The sequence below is a fragment of the Geotrypetes seraphini genome, chromosome 1, assembly GCF_902459505.1.
Source record: "Geotrypetes seraphini chromosome 1, aGeoSer1.1, whole genome shotgun sequence".
In the NCBI taxonomy this organism is placed as follows: Eukaryota; Metazoa; Chordata; class Amphibia; order Gymnophiona; family Dermophiidae; genus Geotrypetes; species Geotrypetes seraphini.
In genome coordinates, this window is record NC_047084.1 from 123,623,272 (window position 1) to 123,636,480 (window position 13,209).

A 13,209-nucleotide genomic window follows, 5' to 3' on the forward strand; every position below is an offset into this window, starting at 1 on the left:
GAATACCAGAAAGGCTGTCAGAACTCCCATAGCATTTACACAAGGCTGTCAAAGGAAATCTTGGCAGCTATTGTAGGGCAACAGCACAGACAGAAACAAATGGGGTTTGTTTTTGCTCCCCGAAGATGCCACTAAAGGTAGCCCAAGGGAGGAGTATCATAGGGGACTTTTGGTTGGGTGTGTGGGATGGAAAATTTGTTTTGGTTTCTACTGAAGTCAAGCAGCCAATTTTGGTCAGCGTTTCATTTTTGGCAGAAATCAAAATATGTTTGGTCAGGTTCTAATCAGCATAAAGATTACCTGGAAGGGTCATGATCAAAAAGTTTTTAAGTTTCACAAGGGAAGATATAGGTGATGGCCACCAGAAAAGCCATCTTTAAAATAAGGTCTTTCAGTGATTAAGGGGCTCAAAAAGGTGGACACACCAAACTGATAACACCAAGTTGATATTCTGAGATAAAACTGATGAATGAACTAGAGGGCAAATATGAACAATATTTCGGGCAAGACAAAATACTTGTCCTGAACTACGCTGCAGAAAATGTTTAAAGCTGTCATCTGCATGTGCACAAAGACAAGGATAAACCCTTCTCCAAAACGTCCTGCAAAAAATCCATAATCTGCTGTAAGGATGTCTGAAGCAGCACAATGAAAAGTACACCAGTCTTCAAATTACTCTACAGTAGACTCTTAAATACGCCATGGATGTAGAATGCTTCCTGGAACCTAACAAGGTCAAATCACTACCAGAGCTGTTTCATAAGAACATAAGAACTGCCTTCTCCGGATCAGACCTTCGGTCCATCAAGTCCGGCGATCCGCACACGCGGAGGCCCTGCCAGGTGTACACCTGGCTTAATTTATAGTCCACCATATCCTTATATGCCTCTCTTAAGGAGATATGCATCTAGTTTGCTCTTGAAGCCTAGGACGGTCGATTCCGTCATAATCTCCTCTGGGAGGGCATTCCAGGTGTCAACCACTCTCTGAGTGAAGCAGAACTTCCTGACATTAGTCCTGAACCTGTCCCCCCTTAGCTTCATTACATGTCCTCTAGTCCGTGTCAAATTGGACAATGTAAATAATCTTCTCTGCTCTATTTTGTCGATTCCTTTCAGTATTTTGAAGGTCTCGATCATATCCCCACGCAGTCTCCTTTTCTCAAGGGAGAACAATCCTAGTGTTATAAGTCTGTCCTCGTATTCCAGTTTCTCCATACCCTTCACCAGTTTTGTTGCTCGTCTCTGCACCCTCTCCAGCAGTTTTATATCCTTCTTTAGGTAGGGAGACCAATGTTGGACGCAGTATTCCAAGTGTGGTCTGACCATTGCCCTATAAAGCGGCATTATAACTTTCTCCGATCTACTCGAGATTCCTTTCTTTATCATGTCCAACATTCTATTTGCCTTCTTTGCCGCTGCCGCGCATTGTGCCGACGGCTTCAGGGTCCTATCTATCAGTACCCCAGGTCCTTTTCTTGTTCACTCTTCCCCAGAGTTGCACCTGACATTGTATACTCGTATTCCTTATTTTTATTGCCTAAATGCATTACCTTGCATTTCTCCACATTGAATTTCATCTGCCATTTCTCCGCCCATGTTTCTAACCGACACAAGTCGCTCTGGAGTTTCTCTCTATCATCCTGCGATCTGATCGCCCGGCATAGTTTTGTATCGTCTGCAAACTTGATGATCTCACTGGATGTTCCTTCCTCCAGGTCATTGATATAAATATTAAAATTAAGTCCTTTGTCAACAAATCCAGCAAAACGGGGAGTCTGAGCTGCCACCTGAAGGTGAACTAGATCCTTGTACAACGATTTGGGAGGCCAGTCCAGAGCAACAAGAATCACTATACCACAATGCCAACTGATTTTGAGATGAGCCCTGCCAATCAATGATCATAGAAGAAAGTACTACAAAAGGCTCTCAAGCAGCCAACACTGAGCTAGAGAACTGAGGCCCTCCACCTGGGAATCCATGAAATAGCTGCAGAACCGCAGGGCCTTGGCATTGCTCAAGGTGGCCATTAAGCCCATGACCAAGACCCCCTATCTGCAGACCACCACAGAGAAGGCATTGTCTCAAAATAACATTCCCCAGGCCTGCAATTCCAGGCTTGCTAAAAATCAGCCTGAACATTGTCTATGCCTGCCACACAGGCCATGGAGAGATTAGGGAGATTACCTTCCAACCAATTCAGAAGACACCCTGTCTCCTGGGTTACAAAACTACTCTTGGTACCTCCCTGATGATTGACAAACATCATATGTCACAGTCGTCGTTGTAAGGATTGTAATGGGCCCCACAATGTGAGGTTTGTAGGGATTATGTTGGGCTCACTTATAAAACGCCAGGTCCCAGGTTCAATACCCTCACAGAAGATTCACCAGGAAGTAGACTCAGATAAGAAGCACGGCCAGAGGTGATTGCATAAAGAATATATTATAGAAATAGGCTTACAGAAAAGTAAGATTCATAAAAGTTACACTTAAACATTAAAATTAATGAGAGATATAAGTTTTACAATTAGAGAGACTGCTTCTGTGTTCTTGTGAATGAGAGAGAGAGCACACACAAAGAAAGAGAGAAAAAAAAAGGGGGGTGGGGAGAGTGATGTCCCAAGCTTCAGGTAGAGAGCAAGAAGAGCAAGACCAGCAAGAAGGAGGGGGTGATGTTGCGAGGGGGCTTTTATAGTTTGGAAACTTATTCTAAATATAGAATCTATTGAGCTTCAATAGAAGTTAAGCATACCCATCCTTAGTAAACTTGTGCTAGACAGGAAAAGAATAGATGGAAGTCAAATGTAATTTCCAGTATGCCTCTGACAATAGTTTCTGATTAACCTTAGTTATCTGTGCACCTGGACCCATTGTATATCCTAAGCATCAGACATTAACACCTTTTCGCACCTTTTTATTGCCAGGTCCTCTAAGCACTGATTGAATTAGGGTTATTTGAAACAGTCTGCCTGGATGCTTACTGTATGTGATCTATCTGCATCAACATTCCAGAATCAGATTGATATAATTTCCCATAGGCCTTTGCTGACATTAGTTATGCCAACTGAAAATGCTGATTGCTAGCAATAGCTATGCTGACAGTCGTAATGTCTGTTGTTGCACTGCCCTGCTGTATAGTGAAATCAAGAAAAGGCTGTTAATGGCAGCTGAATAGCTCAGGTTGCCGACCTTGTGCTGACTGACCAAAGCAATGCACCCTCCAACTGGAAAGGCTGGTATTTGTCCACTAGGGCGGTTCTCAGTTCATTCCTTGCAAGAGACTATTGTAGCTGAGCCACCAATGCAGACTCCAATGACCTGAACCTCAAAGCGGGAGAACAAGTTCCAAGGAGCCTGTGGGGACCACATGTCCAGAAGAGCATGCTGCAAGGAATGCATACAAGTCCTGGCCCACTGAACCACATCCAAAGTTGCCACCATGGACCCAGGAATTGAAGATAAGTCTCATTCCAGAGAAAAAGAAAACCTCACCAACAGCCCTCACCTGATCCTAAAGCCCTGACTCTTGTTGAAAAGGCCTCCCAGAATATTCCAAGAACTGAAGGCACTAGATGACTCTTGGCCAGGCTGACCTCCCAGCCCAATGACTGCAACATCTGAACTACCCAACTTGTGGCTGCAGTACTTTTCCAGAGAGACTGAGCCCGAATAAGCTAATCAGTCAGGTAGGGGTGGACTAGGATAACCTCCTGACACAAGGCAGCCACAACCACCACCATAATTTTTGAGAAGGTATGAGGGGCTATGGCAAGGCCAAAAGGGAATGCAAATGTATCTCATGGTTTTCAAAGTTTTTTTTATTTAGGCGAGACCAGAGCAGGAGCCAGCTTCCTCAGGTGGGCTCCACAGCAAGCATGCACCAGACTTCCATGTGCTCTCTCAATGATGTTAGACCACACCAGTAAGTTGCTGAATAACTAAAATTTTTACTTCTCCTTGGAACACAGAAGGGGCAATACTCTTGAAACAGTTAACAGTTTCTTTCAACACCTCCAACCTACATACAAAGTCCCACTTTGATGTAAATAATTTTGATGTATGGAAATCTTCCTAGTCAGATGGATTCTAATTGAAAGTCCAAAGTCCAGGTCTAAATAGTGGGATATAAACCTAAACTAATTGTCTTTTGTGAGAACAAACTAGTTGTTCACATAAGAACTAAACTTCCCAACCGAAGCCAGGGTTTAAGACTCCTCTGGAGTGAGGTTAAAATTTTGAGACTACCCTCCAAGTAGAGGTCTGCACGGGAACGGGGATCGCGGGAATCCCGCAGGTCCCGCGGGATCACCCCCTGGCCCACGGGACTCCCAGGGGGACGCCCCCCTGGCCACAGGACTCCCACGGGGACGCCCCCTGACCCACAGGAGTCCAAACGGGGATGAAAACAGGCCTACCTAAATTCTGGCGATGCAGGCATGCAGTTTAAGTACAAGTCTGGCGTCGCGGCGGAAACAGCCATGCTGAGCAGTGAGCTCAGCACGTACACAGCTGAAAGCCTTGCTTGCTGATTGGTCCTGCGGCACGGCGGGGCGGGATCAGCAAGCAAGGCTCTCAGCTGTGTACGTGCTGAGCTCACTGCTCAGCATGGCTGTTTCCCGTCACGACGCTGGACTTGTACTTAAGCTGCATGCCTGCATCGCCAGAATTTAGGTAGGCCTGTTTTCATTCCCGTGGGAGTCCCGTGCTCTATGGCACCATACCTCCCTCATACAAAGGCCGGGAATGCAGAGTTGGTTCCGTTCTCGGTAGGGGATGCCTCGGTAGGCTGGATTATGTCACGGCACCGGCTCACTGCTCATCCACTGGGAACCCAGATTCGGTCCTGTTCTGGGTGGAGGACACTTGTGGGGTGAGGAGGGGAGGGGGGCTTGTTTGCGCCATCGTGCAGGCTCACCACTCTGCCTCTGCCGGCAAAAGCACAGTCTGTTCCATTCTAGGGGGAGAAAACCTAGCAGGGACCTGGCTGCACCACAATACTGGCTTCTAGAGCGCACAATGGACTAGGGGGGGGGGTGTCTAGCAGTGTGTGGCACCATTTGGACCCATGTAGACTTGCACGGCCATTCTGATGCTGACCTGAGGTCCCTTTCCATCCAGCATCTGTCCCTCTGTCTCCTGCTTCTGCCCAGCATCTGATCTGTCTCCTCTCTTCCTCCTTTCTGCCCCCTCTGTCATCCCATCCATCATCCATCCTTCTTTCTCCCCCTTCCATCCAGCATCTGCCCATCTTTCCCCCCTTTCAGCCCAGCATCTGCTTCATTTCTCTTTCTCACCCTTCTATTCAGTATCTGCCCCATCTTTCTCTTTCCTCCCTTCCATCCGTATCCTCCCCTTCCCCTCCTTTCCATTCAATGTCTTCCTCCCCTCTCCTTTTCTTTACATCCATCATCTGTCTTTTTCTCTCTCCCCAGGCATTCCAGCTTGTCTTATCTTTCCCCTTTCATCCAGTGTGTCTGATCCCTCCCCCTTTCTATCTACAGTCTGTCTCCTCTCACCTCCTACATCCAGTATCTACCCCCTCCCACCTGACACCTCAGCCGCCGCCAGACTGATGCAAAGCCTTCCCTCCGATGTCAGCTCTGACTTCAGAGGAAGACTTCTGGGTCGGCTACATATGGCGTGCTGCAGGCTGCCTCCAACCCCTGCTGTTATCTGGACTCAAATGAAGTGGTGGAAGGGAGTGCATTTTTGGACACAGAAATCATGAACTGGGGAGAGAGGAAGGGAGGGAAAGAGATGCTGAGGTGGGAGAGGGAATAGAAAGGGAGAATTGGGTGTGGGTGTGTCAATGAGCGGGAAAGAGAGATGGTTGTGTACACACGGCAAATGGAAGAAAGAGGAGAATTTTTGGTCGTAGGTAGGGAGGTACAGAATATGATAGTGAAGAAAAAGATGAGTGAGAAATGTGGCAAGGGAACAATGGGACAAATTGAAAGGGATGCAAGAGGGAGGAATGTTGGACAGTGGTGAAGGGAATGGAGGGAGAGATGTGGCATGGTGCTGGAGAGGGGTGATAGAAGGAGAAATGTTGGGCATGGGGCTGGTGGGCAGGCACGAAAGATGAGAAAGAGTTAAATGCTGGACCATGGTAGGGGGAACCAATGGACAGCAACAGAAGAATTTACAGAAGATGGGAAAGCGGAAAAAAGAAACTGGGACCAACTTTATGGAAAAATAAGTCTCCAGACAACAAAGGTAAAAAACAGAATTTATTGACTAAAATATGTTAGCTTTGGGAAATGTATATGGCAGATGTCTTTGTTTTGTGTTCAAAAGAAAAGGAAATGCATTTCTGGTTTTATTTCTACAGTGTTGAAGTACTTGCTGACCCTTGCTGTGACTGGTGGGGATCCCCAAGCACCGCCAGCAGAGGACCTCCTCTAGAGATGGCCAGAACTCCCCCCCTCCACCAAGCGCAGCAGTCGTTGGCAGCATCCATGAGCCACTGAGGTGCCAGCATCTGTGACTCAGGGACGCTACTGCTGCCTGCCAAGCTTGGCAAAAGGGACCCCCGGCCAACTGCAAAGGAAGTCCTCAGCTGACAGCTTGTGGGTTCTCATCAGCTGAGTATTTATATTTTATATTTACATTAGAGGTTCTGGTAGAAACTCATATTACAAAGTATGTATTCTTCCCAATTAATATTTCCAAATTAATAAAGTCTCTTTGCTTATTTGTAAATGGGTCTCTACCAGAGCCTTTAATTCAGTAGCATAATTAAATAAAATAACTATTTCTGAAGTTTATAGGGAAAGGTGGGGACGGAGGAGATTTCTCGTGGGGACGGAGGGGATTCCTCACGGGGACGGGTGGGATTCCTACCTCCAAGTAGTCCCAAGAGTGGCCTGGATTCTCACATTAATCTTGGGCCTCTGGAAATTGCTGAACCTCAAGACACAAGCCCTCTAACAGTTCCAGAGGTGCCATCAAGTCTGTATATCCCCCTGGTTCCCATGGAGATCCAGGTGCAGGAGGCTTTGTTTCAAATGTATAGGTCATAAATTCATTCTTCTAGCAGATTCAAATCACCTTAATCCAAACTGCCAAATCTGTGCGACACCAGAGATGGGGGACTGCCCCTAAGAACATAAGAATTGCCGCTGCTGGGTCAGACCAGTGGTCCATCGTGCCCAGCTGAAACTAGCCCTACCTGCGTACGTTCCGGTTCTTTGCCGCTGCTGGGTCAGACCAGTGGTCCATCGTGCCCAGCTGAAACTAGCCCTACCTGCGTACGTTCCGGTTCAGCAGGAACTTGTCTAACTTTGTCTTGAATCCCTGGAGGGTGTGTTCCCCTATGACAGACTCTGGAAGAGCGTTCCAGCTTTCTACCATTCTCTGGGTGAAGAAGAACTTCTTTACGTTTGTACGGAATCTATCCCCTTTCAACTTTAGAGAGTGCCTTCTCATTCGCCCTATCTTGGAGAGGGTGAACAACCTGTCTTTATCTACTAAGTCTATTCCCTTCAGAACATTGAATGTTTCGATCATGTCCCCTCTGAATCTCCTCTGTTCGAAGGAGAAGAGGCCCAGTTTCTCTAATCTTTTGCTGTACGGCAACTCCTCCAGCCCCTTAACCATCTTAGTCGCTTATCTCTGGACCCTTTCGAGTAGTACTGTGTCCTCCTTCATGTACGGCGATCAATGTTGGATGCAGTACTCCAGGTGAGGGTGCACCAAGGCCTGGTACAGCGACATGATAACCTTCTCTGATTTGTTTGTGATCCCCTTCTTTATCATTCCTAGCATTCTGTTCGCCCTTTTCACCGCCACACATTGCACAGACTGCTTCATCAACTTGTCGATCAGAACTCCCAAGTCTCTTTCCTGGGAGGTCTCTCCAAGTACCGCCCTGGACATCCTGTATTCGTGCATCCGGTTTTTGTTACTTACATGTATCACTTTACACTTACCCACGTTGAACCTCAGCCATGTTGATGCCCATTCCTCGAGCCTGATTTATGTCACGTTGCAGATCTTCGCAATCCCTGTGTCTTCACTACTCTGAATAACTTTGTATCATCCACAATTTTAATCACTTCACTCGTCGTACCTATGTTCAGATCATTTATAAAGATGTTGAAGAGCACAGGTCCAAGCACCGAGCCCTACAGCACCCCCCTGGTCCAGTCCGAGTATTGTCCCATTTACCCCCACTATCTGTTTCTTATGCTCCTGCCAGTTTTTAATCCACATATTTCACCCTCGATTCCATGGCTCGCAATTTTCTGAAGTAGTTGTTCATGCGGAACCTTGTTGAACGCCTTCTGAAAATCCAGATATACAATGTAGACTGGGTCGCCCTTTTCTATCTGCCTATTTACTCCCTCGAAGAAGTGCAGCAAGTTCATCAAACAAGATCTGCCTTTGCTGAAACCGTGCTGGCTGGTTCTCAGACCGTTTCCATCAAGGTGATCAATGATGCGGTCCTTTATCAACGCCTCTACCATCTTTTCCGGTACCGAGGTCAGACTCACCGGTCTGTAGTTACCCGGATACCCCCTCAAACCTTTCTTGAAGATCGGCGTAATATTCGCCACCTTCCAGTCCTCTGGAATCTTTCCCGATTCGATCGACAGATTGGCTATTAGTTGAAGATGTTCAGCTATAGTCCCTTTCAGTTTCTTGATGACCCTCGGATGGATGCCATCCAGTCTCGGGGATTTATCGCTCTTTAGCCTATGAATCTGCCTGAATACCTCATCTAGACTGACCGTCAACCCTGTCAGTTTCTCTTCTTCATTTCCAGCATACAGCCTGATGGGTTCCAGTATGCAGTGTATATCCTCTTCGGTAAATACGAACGCAAAAAATGTGTTCCGACTGTCGGCAATTTCTCTGTCTTCCTTTAGCACTTCCTTTATTCCACGGTCATCCAACGGTCCCACCACTTCCTTCATGGGTCGTTTTCCCTTAATATATCGAAAGACCAGCTTGAAGTTTTTTCCTTGTAGTCTCTTTTGGCCCCTTTACATAAGAACATAAGAACTGCCATCTCCGGATCAGACCTTCGGTCCATCAAGTTCAGTGATCTGCACACGCAGAGGCCCAGCCAGATGTACACCTGGCGTAATTTTAGTCACCCATATCCCTCTATGCCTCTAGTAAGTAGATGTGCATCTAGTTTGCTTTTAAATCCTAGAACGGTGGATTCCGCAATAACCTCCTCTGGGAGAGCATTCCAGGTGTCCACCACTCGTTGCATGAAGCAGAACTTCCTGATATTTGTCCTGGACTTGTACCCTCTTAGCTTCAGTTCATGTCCTCTTGTCCATGTCACATTGGACATTGTAAATAATTTTTTTTCCTGCTCTATTTTGTCGATTCCTTTCAGTATTTTGAAAGTCTAGATCATATCCCCTCGCAGTCTCCTTTTCTCAAGGGAGAACAATCCCAGTCTCTTAAGTCGTTCCTCTTTTTCCAAGTTCTCCATACCTTTTATTAGCTTCGTTGATCGTCACTGAACCCTCTCCAACAGTTTTATATCCTTTAGGTTGGGAGACCAATGTTGGACACAGTATTCCAAGTGTGGTCTGATCATTGCTCTATAAAGCGGTATTATAACTTTCTCCGATCTACTCGTGATTCCTTTCTTTATCATGTCTAACATTCTATTTGCTTTCTTTGCCGCTGCCGCACAATGTGCCGACGGTTTCAGGGTCCTATCTATCAGTACACCCAAGTCCTTTTCTTGTTCGCTCTTACCCAGAGTTGCACCTGACATTCCATACTTGTGTTCCTTGTTCTTTCTGCCTAAATGCATTACTTTGCACTTTTCCACATTAAACTTCATCTGCCATTTCTCCGCCCATTTCTCTAACTCACACAAGTCACTCTGGAGTTCCTTACTATCCTTCTGCGATCTGATTGCCCGGCATAGCTTTGTGTCATCTGCAAACTTGATGATCTCACTGGATGTTCCTTCTTCTAGGTCATTGATGAAAATATTAAATAAGATGGGCTCAAGTACCGAGCCCTGGGGCACACCGCTAGTCACTTTCTCCCAGTCTGAGAACTTCCCATTTATGTCCACTCTCTGCTTTCTGTTCTCCAGCCATTTGCCTATCCATCTTAGTATTATCTCCCTCTATTCCATGTCTTTGTAGTTTCCTGAGAAGTCTTTCATGTGGAACCTTGTCGAACGCTTTCTGGAAGTCCAAGTATATTATGTCCACCGGTTCTCCACTATCAATTTGTTTGTCATGGTCTCAAAAAATTGAAGTAAATTCGTCAAACATGATTTCCCTTTCCTGAAGCCATGTTGACTGGCTCTCATCAGGTCAAGTGCTCGACTATGCTATCTTTAATCAGTGCTTCAACCATCTTTCCAGGGACAGACGCAAGACTCACAGGTCTGTAGTTGCCCGGTTCTCCTCTTCATCCTTTTTTGAAAATTGGCATGGCATTCGCTATCTTCCAATCATCCGGTATCTGTCCAGTTCTAATTGACAGGTTGGCAAGTTTTTGCAAAAGCTTGAGAAATAGGCTGTGACATAGCAAATGAGGTTAAACGTGGATAAGTGTAAGGTGATGCAAGTCGATAACAAAAATCTCATTCATAAATACAGGATGTCCGGGGCTGTACTTGGAGAGACCACCCAGGAAAGAGACTTGGGAGTTCTGATCGACATGTCGATGAAGCCGTCTATGCAATGTGCGGCATTGGCTTAAAGGGCAAACAGAATGCTAGGAATGATTAAAAAGGGAATCACGAACAGATTGAAGAGGGTTATCATGCCGCTGTACCGGGCCATGGTGCGCCCTCACCTGGAACACTGGGTCCAGCACTGGTCACCGTACATGAAGAAGGACACGGTACTACTCGAAAGGGTCCAGAGAAGAGCGACTAAAATGGTTAAGGGACTGGAGGAGTTGCCATACAGTGAAAGATTGAAGAAACGGGGCCTCTTCTCCCTTGAAAAGAGGAGACAGAGGGGACTTGATCGAAACGTTCAAAATACTGAAGGGAATAGACTTAGTAGATAAAGACAGACTGTTCACCCTTTCCAAGTTAGGGAAAACGAGACGGCACTCTCTAAAGTGGAAAGGGTATAGATTCCTTACAAACAATAAGGAAATTCTTCTTCACCCAGACAGTGGTGGAAAACTGGAACGCTCTTCCGGAATCTGTTATAGGGGAAAACACACTTCAGGGTTTCAAAACAAAGTTGGACAAGTTCTTGCAAAACTGGAATATACGCAGGTGAGGCTAGACTCATTTAGAGCACTGGTCTTTGACCTGAGGGCTGCCGCGTGAGCGGATTGCTGGGCAGGATGGACTACTGGTCTGACCCAGCAGCGGAAATTCATATGTTCAGTTCTTTTAAGACTCTCGGGTGAATTCCATCTGGTCCAGGGGATTTGTTGCTTTTAAGAATGTCGATCTGGTAATATATATGGTCCAAGTCCACTTCTACTGTGGTGAGGCTGTCCTCTATTACTCCTTTGAACACTTTCACTGCTTCTGGTATTGTTGCAGTGTCCTCCTTCGTAAAGACAGACACAAATAAGGAATTTAGTCTGTCTGCAATTTGTTTGTCTTCCTTGATGTACCCTTTTCTTCCCTGGTCATACAGCAGTCCCACCGCCTCTTTTGCAGGTTTTTTTTCCTTTTACGTATCTAAAGAAGTGCTTGAAATTTTTGGCCTCTTGCGCTATTTTCTCCTCATAGTCCTTTTTGGCATCCCTCACTGCCTTGTGACATTTCTTCTGATCATCTTTGTGTTTGTTTAAAGGTTTATTAGATATTTGATGAATCGCTGAATCTGTTTACAAAGCGATGTACATTTTTTAAAGGAGTCCTTCTTTTCTATTATGGCATCCTTCACCTCTCTAGTAAGCCATGCCGGTTCTCCATTGCCTTTAGTTTTCCTTTCTTTGGAAATCCGCGGAATGTAGAGATTTTGTGCTTCTGTGATAGTATTTTTTCAGTAGGGACCATGCCTGATCTACCGTTTTAACTTTGTCTATCTTTTTCTTGAGCCGTTGTTTCACCATGGCTCTCATGCTATCATATCTTCCCTTTTTAAAGTTTAAGGTCGTGGTTAAGGTTTTAGTACGTTTCCCTTTCCCGATGTCAAGTTTAAAGTTGATCATGTTGTGATCACTCGTCCCCAGCAGGACCGTGACTTCTACTTCTTATGTTTGTCCCATAATGCCATTTAGGACCAAGTCCAAGGTGGCATTTCCTCTCGTCGGCTCTCCCACCATTTGTTACAGGAAGCAGTCCCCTAGCACTTCCAGGAACTTGGCCTCCTTGCCGCAGTTCGAGGTTCCCAGGTTCCAGTCTATCCCCAGGCAATTGAAGTCTCCCATGATTATTACATTACCTGTCTTACATTCTTGTTTAATTTCCTCTATCATTTCTGAGTCTGTCTCCTCCGTCTGTCCTGGGGGTCAATAGTAAAGGCCAATTTTTGTGTCTGCACCAATGTGTCTAGGAATCTTGATCCAGAGGGACTCCAGCTTCTCTGTCCTTTCTGTCGTAGCCTCTCTAACTACTCCATCCTGAACATATAGGGCAATACCTCCACCTTTCTGCCCTACTCTATCTCTTCTGTATAGTTTGTATCCTTGTGGCACCTGCGTTGATGATGTTTGTGCTTATTCCAGTTTTCATCTGTTTTTGACCTTTTCTATTCCTTAAACAAATTTTCTTGTCTCTGATCGCTTCCTTCACCTCTACAGTGAGCCACGCCTGTTCTTTGTTCTTTTTCCTCTTGGATCCTTTGTTGATACGCGGTATATATAGATTTTGCGCCTCGGTGACTGTGTCTTTAAAAAGGGACCAAGCTTGCTCTAGCGTTTTTACAGTGCTTATCCTCTCCTTAATCTTCTTCCCCACCATGAGTCTCATCCCTTCGTAATTTCTCTTTCGGAAGTTCAGCACCGTGGCTGTTGTTCTGGACCGATGTTTCCTCCCTGTGTCCAGGTCGAAGCGGATCATATTGTGGTCACTGCTTCCCAGCGTCCCTTCTACTTCTACACTTTGTGCCGGTCCTCGCAGTCCATTTAGAATTAAGTCCAGAATTGCATTTCCTCTTGTATTTTCCTTGACAAGTTGTCCCAGGTTGCAGAATACAGCACTAAATTTTAAAATGCAACCTTTAAACCAGGGGCACGATGGACCACTGGTCTGACCCGGCAGTGGCAATTCTTATGTTCTTAAACCAAACCGATGATCGCTACTT

General features: G+C 45.9%; 1 protein-coding gene across 2 annotated transcripts in view; it reads right to left on the reverse strand.

Annotated features, from left to right (window-relative positions):
* HMMR (hyaluronan mediated motility receptor) overlaps positions 1-13,209 on the reverse strand; it is a 197,983-nt gene that overhangs the window by 102,166 nt on the left and 82,608 nt on the right. The window lies entirely within an intron of this gene.